Source organism: Myotis davidii, unplaced genomic scaffold (assembly GCF_000327345.1).
Source record: "Myotis davidii unplaced genomic scaffold, ASM32734v1 scaffold424, whole genome shotgun sequence".
Lineage (NCBI taxonomy): Eukaryota > Metazoa > Chordata > Mammalia > Chiroptera > Vespertilionidae > Myotis > Myotis davidii.
Genome location: NW_006295827.1, coordinates 1,762,000 through 1,768,338, shown reverse-complemented (window position 1 = coordinate 1,768,338; position 6,339 = coordinate 1,762,000). Strand labels below are relative to the sequence as shown.

General features: G+C 47.0%; 1 protein-coding gene and 1 long non-coding RNA gene across 2 annotated transcripts in view; one reads left to right on the top strand and one right to left on the bottom strand.

Moving 5' to 3' along the window:
- The window catches only part of LOC107184247, a 6,406-nt gene extending 3,224 nt beyond the window's left edge, over positions 1-3,182 (bottom strand). Inside the window, exon 1 of the long non-coding RNA XR_001515074.1 lies at positions 2,813-3,182. This is a non-coding gene — a long non-coding RNA (uncharacterized LOC107184247). The remainder of the gene's footprint in view (positions 1-2,812) is intronic.
- AUTS2 (autism susceptibility candidate 2) overlaps positions 1-6,339 on the top strand; it is a 1,133,774-nt gene that overhangs the window by 1,058,920 nt on the left and 68,515 nt on the right.

Genomic DNA, 6,339 nt, shown 5'->3' with positions numbered 1-6,339 from the left:
CAGGTTCTAGAATTTGAATGTCCATCCGCGATGCGGTAAGAACCTCCAGAATAAGAATAACAATGCAGAGTCCTTCTCTGCTGGTCTGCATTTTGAAAGGTGTTTTATCTGCTTCATGAATGTCTATGAAGCCCCACGGTAGAAAGCACTTGGGTGCTGGCTCCTTTGTACTTGACCGAAGTGGAATGACTGACCACTTCGCTCAGGGGCTTTGATACAGGGTAGATACAGGACGGGCCGGGGCCAGACTCCCAGAGCAAGGCCCTGCTTTAGAGCATCCAGGGGCAAGCGGCCAGGCAGCTTCCTTTTCCGTGGAGTGACTCATTTTACCCAGGTGAATGGAAGTGAGGCCTGGGTGGACCATTCTAGATAATGTAGGGAATGTCGCCACCTCGCCATCCGTCTTCCTCTGTCAGCGGACTCCTTCACCAGGCAATTCATCAGAACGCTGCTGCTTCCAGGGTTAATCCAGGCCTTCTTGACTGAAGCAATTTACTCCCTACTTTGCCTTTTGCCAGAAGGGAGTTGACTTCGTTGTCTCGATACCACACTTGCTGTGCGCTGGATTTCAGCGTTATTCGCGCAGCCTTCTCGTATATGTTGGGGAAAGGTTGGTTTTAGAGTAAAGAAAAAGAGATGATACTTTGAGTATCCAGGTGTTCCGCAAGCGGTGGCACAAACTACAATTGTGAATGGATTTAAGGAGGAGCCGGCTTAATTTTATTGTTGCCAAATCCATTGTGTGTTATTTAGGGGAATTGGGTTTGTGAACTGCCTCTCTCTCTTTCTGAAACTGAGAACTGCAGGCAGGAAGAGTGTCACTGACGAGACACTGAGCTTCTTAGAGGCAGATTCCTGGATTAGATGCAGGGGCACAGGTGCTGTGTGCTTTGGTCGAATATTAGCTTATAAATTTTGTGGGGGTTCTTTTTGGGTTTTGTTTTTTTTTGTGTGTGTGTGGGTTTTTTGTTGTTGTTGTTTTTGCACTTGTCTGTAGGGGCCGCATTGCCCTGTATCATGGCCTCTTCCCAAGCTGTTAGACATCAGATCAGTTTGATTTTCGACTCCCAGGGAAGTGGAAACTCCTGACCAGTAGTCAGCCTGGGGATACCTGGCTAGAGGATGGCTCTCCAGTGCCAATCTGGCCTCAGCGACTGTGGGTAATGGATATGTGCCCGAATGGCCATTACCCCTGCTGGGCCGGGGACTCACCCCCAGAGCACACCTTCCTCAGGCTGGGGCTGGGTTTAGCCACTTTCCTCCTCCGGGCCCTTGAGTTGAGCAGACGGCTCCTGGTCCTCCTTCCCTGTGAGCTCCAGGACAAACTTGAAAACTGCCTACGCGGAGGGATTGTCTGGCATTTTGAAAGTTAAGGCTGACTTTAGGAGCCTTCTCAGCATCTTGCCAGGTATCTTATCTTATTCAAATATCCTAATTGCTACTCAGGCTTCTCACTGCACATCATCCTAGCACCCAACTGACAAAATAGACCTTCACCTGAGGGCCTCATTATGCTTTCTGCCTGTGCATCAGGCCAAAAATACCTCCACAATACCCGCCCGACACCCTGGGCTTGCAAGTGACAAACAAATAATTGGGTGAAACAAACCCTGGGCGCCGAGCAGCTGCCATCGGTGTCGGAGCACAGAGGAGTCCCCGGCAATAACAGTCACGGCGCTGCCTGCTTCGTGTCAGAGCAGATCTTTGAACAGTGGGTTTGCTGACACCAGAGAATGACAGCCTTGGAAATGGCATGCTAGTTACTGCTGCGAGGGAGGCCTCTCATGTAGATCGTGACAAGCAGCTGTCATTTCCATCCAGGTGAGCAACTGACATCCTAGAATGGGGAGGGCTGGGGGGAGGCAAGGGGCCATGTTTGGTGAGCAGGTAAGGCTGCACTGTGGAGAGGAGTCTCAAGTACTAGTGACCACTTGCACTGTGGCACAAGCTGGCCTTAACACACACACACACATATACCTGTGAACTGCCTATACACCTGTCTTAAATTTCTTTAGAACTCATCTGAGACCCAGCTGCAGATATATGGTGTCAGCTTTTTTTTAAATATAATTTATTGATTTTTTTACAGAGAGGAAGGGAGAAGGATAGTTAGAAACATTGATGAGAGAGAAACACCGATCAGCTGCCTCTTGCACACTCCCCACTGGGGATGTGCCTGCAACCAAGGTACATGCCCTTGACCAGAATCGAACCTGGGACCCTTGAGTCTGAAGGCCAACGCTCTATCCACTGAGCCAAACCGGTTAGGGCAGTGTCAGCTTTTTGAGGCTGGGCTAAGGCCATGGTGCCCGTCCAGTGCCCAGCACAGCAGGCTTACAGCATTCACTTAAAGAGTCTTCCAGTTCCACTCTGTGCCCTTCTCATCTTCTTGATGTGTCATGGATTTGGTTTCCGGGGCCAGTACTTCATTTTAGTGAAAAAAGCCAAGTCTCTTAGAACTCACCACTAATAGGAATGGATCACCTGGAATTCAGGTGCAGGGTTGGGTCCAGACTAGGGCTTCTCACAGTGTGGTCCTTGGACCAGCAAGACCAGCATCCCGTGAGGAGCTGTTGTCAGATGTGTAAAATCCACTGAATCAGACACTCTGGGGTGTGGCCCAGCAGTCTGCCTTGAACAAGCCTTCCAGGTGATTCTGATGCAGGTGACTACAGGTCTAAATGCAAGGAAGGACATTTGAACAGCAGGGTTTTTGTAAATGCTCAAATGATACGTGGATCACTTGGTGAAATCCAGACTCCCTAGCAAATAGAGAGTAGGCCTGATCATTGTCCGGCACGTTTTTACTTACTTATTTTCAATATCAGGTGCACCGGAGCTGTAGAAAGTCACTGTGGCCCCACCACTGGACTCAGTTGCCCCTCGCCCTGGATTCCTGTCCCTCCTCTCTCTTCCCTGGTGCACAGGCCTCCTCATGTCCAGGAGGCTGGCCGATACCAGGCCTGTGTTTAGGGCTGTATTATAAAGCGAAGCTATCTGTCCTAAATGGAGTTTGGAACCATGACCTTGGGCCAGTGTTATACTGTAACCAGCCAAGCTAACTTGCTCAACCGCTTCTCAAAGACAGACTGCTCTGTTCAGTTCCTGGTTGGCAGATGCTGCCTCACCAATGCCCGCCTGCCATCTGTATGTGGGGTTATCCCAGCACGGAGCACACCTACAGAGCAAGTGTGCTGTGGCTGCTAGGAACTACTTGGTAACCAAAGTACTGTGTAGATTCCTTATTCAACCGCAATTGCCAGGATTATAGAATAATGGATGGCAATGTTTTAAAATATTTTCTCTTCTATGCAAAATACTATAAAGTGCTAAGGCTATAAAATTATACCGAAGCTGGGTTTTTCCAAAAATTGACATTTTCTAAGATGTTTGATCAAGTTCACCTGAATATTAAAGCTTTCTCAGGTGTTCCTCAATAATAGACATCCCCCCCAAATGGGGTGTCAAACTTTCCCTGCATCAGAATGCTCTGGGCGGCTTGCTAACACACAGGTTGCTGGGTCCCACCACCTTGAGGCTCAGGAACTTGCATTCCAACAGTTAACCAGTGGGTGCCAATGCTTCTGGTCCTGGGGGCACATTTAGGGGTTCGTAGTGTGTTAAGGCTTTCCAAGTTTAAGTGCTTTCTCCTACAGTGAATATCTGAATTAAGAATCAGCTCAAAGGCTTGGCAAGTGTGCCTTTACATGTGACGTGAAATTTGCATATGAAAGTGAATTCCGTTTCCTAAGGATCCACATCAGGAGCTTTTTAAAACATGAAAATTGTCCAAATTAATTAAACATAGAGAACATTTAGAATGAACCCTCGTGCGTACCCATTATCCGGATTCGTATTTATCAGGATTTGCCACAGATGTTTGTAGGTGAAAGGATAGATGGGGTGATTTCTCTTTATTGCTGATTTTATAGCACATGGCATTTTACCCCTACTTACTTCAGTGTACATCTATGTTTTTAAAGTTTATTCCTGCATATCCACATGCTGTTACCAGCCTGACAAAATATAAAATAATTCCTCAGCCTCCTCTGTTTCCCATCTGTAGTCCCGTCTCCCCGATTGTCTCCCAGGTGCCACTTTACACAGTTTATTCCCATTTGATTCACCCCAGGGTCACGGATCAGTTACTTTCATCGGGAGCTTTCCGCACCCTCCCGGCCTCCTATTCTCAAGCCAGTGGCTTGTTGCAGAAACCAGGTCAGCTGTTCCACATGCCGGAAGCAAGCCCTGTGGTGTCGTTTAGTTTATTCCTCTCTGCCCCTCACATGCCCTACAATGGGAACTGGGCCCAAGAGCCTGGACTAGATTCAAGTTAGACTTTTTGGCGAGAAAACACCATAGACGTTGCAGGAAGCTTTATGCTGCCTCCTGTTCGGGGGCCCACGATGTCTGGGGGGTCTCAGTTTTGGTGATGCCAAGATTGTTCAGTGAGGTCAGGCTGTGACAGACTGACGCCCACATTGTCAAGTTCCCCATCCACTTTCCTCCAGTGGTTTCACTGAGGATAGTTGCCCAAGGAAGGATTTCATCAGGGACGGCAAGAGGGTGACGTTGCTACCTTCCCTCCACATTTGTCGGCCGGAAGAAATTCTTCTGTACGACAGTTTTCCCTCATCAATTAGAGCGCTTTGGCTGTCCTCAGATACACTCACAGGAAAAGCAAGACAAATGTTTATTTTTCTTTTAACTGCAACTTACAAAGCAAGAAGTTGTTACCCTTCTAGGAATTGTATTACAATTTCTATAACCCTTCTCTGTTTGCATTTTCCTTACAGTAGATCTAACCCATGCTTTTAATTTTTTTGAACCTTAAGTGGTTTGTGTTTATCAATGGGAGGGACAACATATCTAAAAATGACAATGCTGTCTGAAAGAGCACCGTCAAATGGGTTCAGACACGTGTGTGTGAATTTAAAGTTACGCCTGTCCTTCACAGCTCTGCTCGAAGGCCACGTCCTGCAGGCAGCCTTCCCTCTGCCCATGATGTGAACACTCCTGCAGGCTGCCTTTCCTACTAGAGCCACGGATGCTGCTGTCTTACCCTCTTCTCTGAATTCTTCCCTCATCTTTCCCACGGTGACCAGCAGGGCGCTTTGCACGAAATAGGGGTTCAGCTTCTGTTTGTTGGACATCCTGAAAGCTATTTCAAATCTTCGAATGTACGTTATAACCGGAGTGACCAAGTGACTTGATCAAAGCAGGGTTGGAAAAGTTTGAATGTTACTTGATCTTGTCGACTCATTTGGCATCAGGAGATGGTCTGATGATCCCAACCGGTCCTTTTTCAGGAAGCGACTGGGAGGTTGTCCACGCATATTGAGTGCCTGCAGTGTGCCAGGGGTTTTCGTGTTTGTTTTACTCAGACTGTGGCCCAGCCAAATAGGTGTTTTGCATGTGAGAAAACAATCCATGTGGGAAATAACAGCCAGTTCTTGTGTCCTAGTCTCCCAGGCTCCTGCTCTTCCTACCTGTGCCAGCCCAGCCTGCAGGGGTGGGGGCTGTTGTTTGGTGAATTGAAAAATGCCTCCTGTCGACATCACAGTTTCCCATTCAGCCTGAACTGTTTGCAGTATATTTAGGTAAAAGTACTGATTCTGCAGCTCTAGCCTGGGAAAGTTGAGGGAGAGCAGAGTGAGGAACACCCACACTTTCAGCATATGTCAGATATATTTAGCCACTTAATTTAATGGAAGACTTAGTGTGATATTTAAACTTAACCTCCCACAAAAGTAGATTTTATATATTTATAGAACTGGAGCATTATATTGCTGATTAATTAAAAATTAAACTGGAAAAGCTGTAAAGGAATTTCAAGTGATGGGACAGCAGTTATAACGGGAGATCTTGGTGAAGTTATTAAAATTTTTATTGTTTGGAACTTATCACTTAATTTGGGAGTGGTGGTAAGGAGAGATTTATTGGTCGAGAAGGCCTCACTCAAGTAGATGGGAGAACTAATTCTCAAAGCCATGTTAAGAGAGCCCAAAATTCAGGCATCTACATATCCAGGGAAGGGAAAGTGGATGAGGAAAGGGGGTGGTGGGGACTGTAGACAGCCAGGCACCGAAAAGGGGTCCAAGGAAAAGTGGAAATTTCTGAAGTACCTTTTGGAGGTGTGTCTGTGTGGATGTGGCAGGGAGAGAAGGGTTTCCAATGGGCTAGCACTCAGTAAGCTTGTGTGGTTTTTTTTTCTCTTTTCTTTTCTATTTCTTTTTCATTTTTTCTTATAAAGCCAAATAGTCCAACCCATGTTGAGTTTTCTGATAGCCAAAGTTCAAGGAATCCCTGCCATTCATCCGTGTTTTCTGGAGCCTCAAG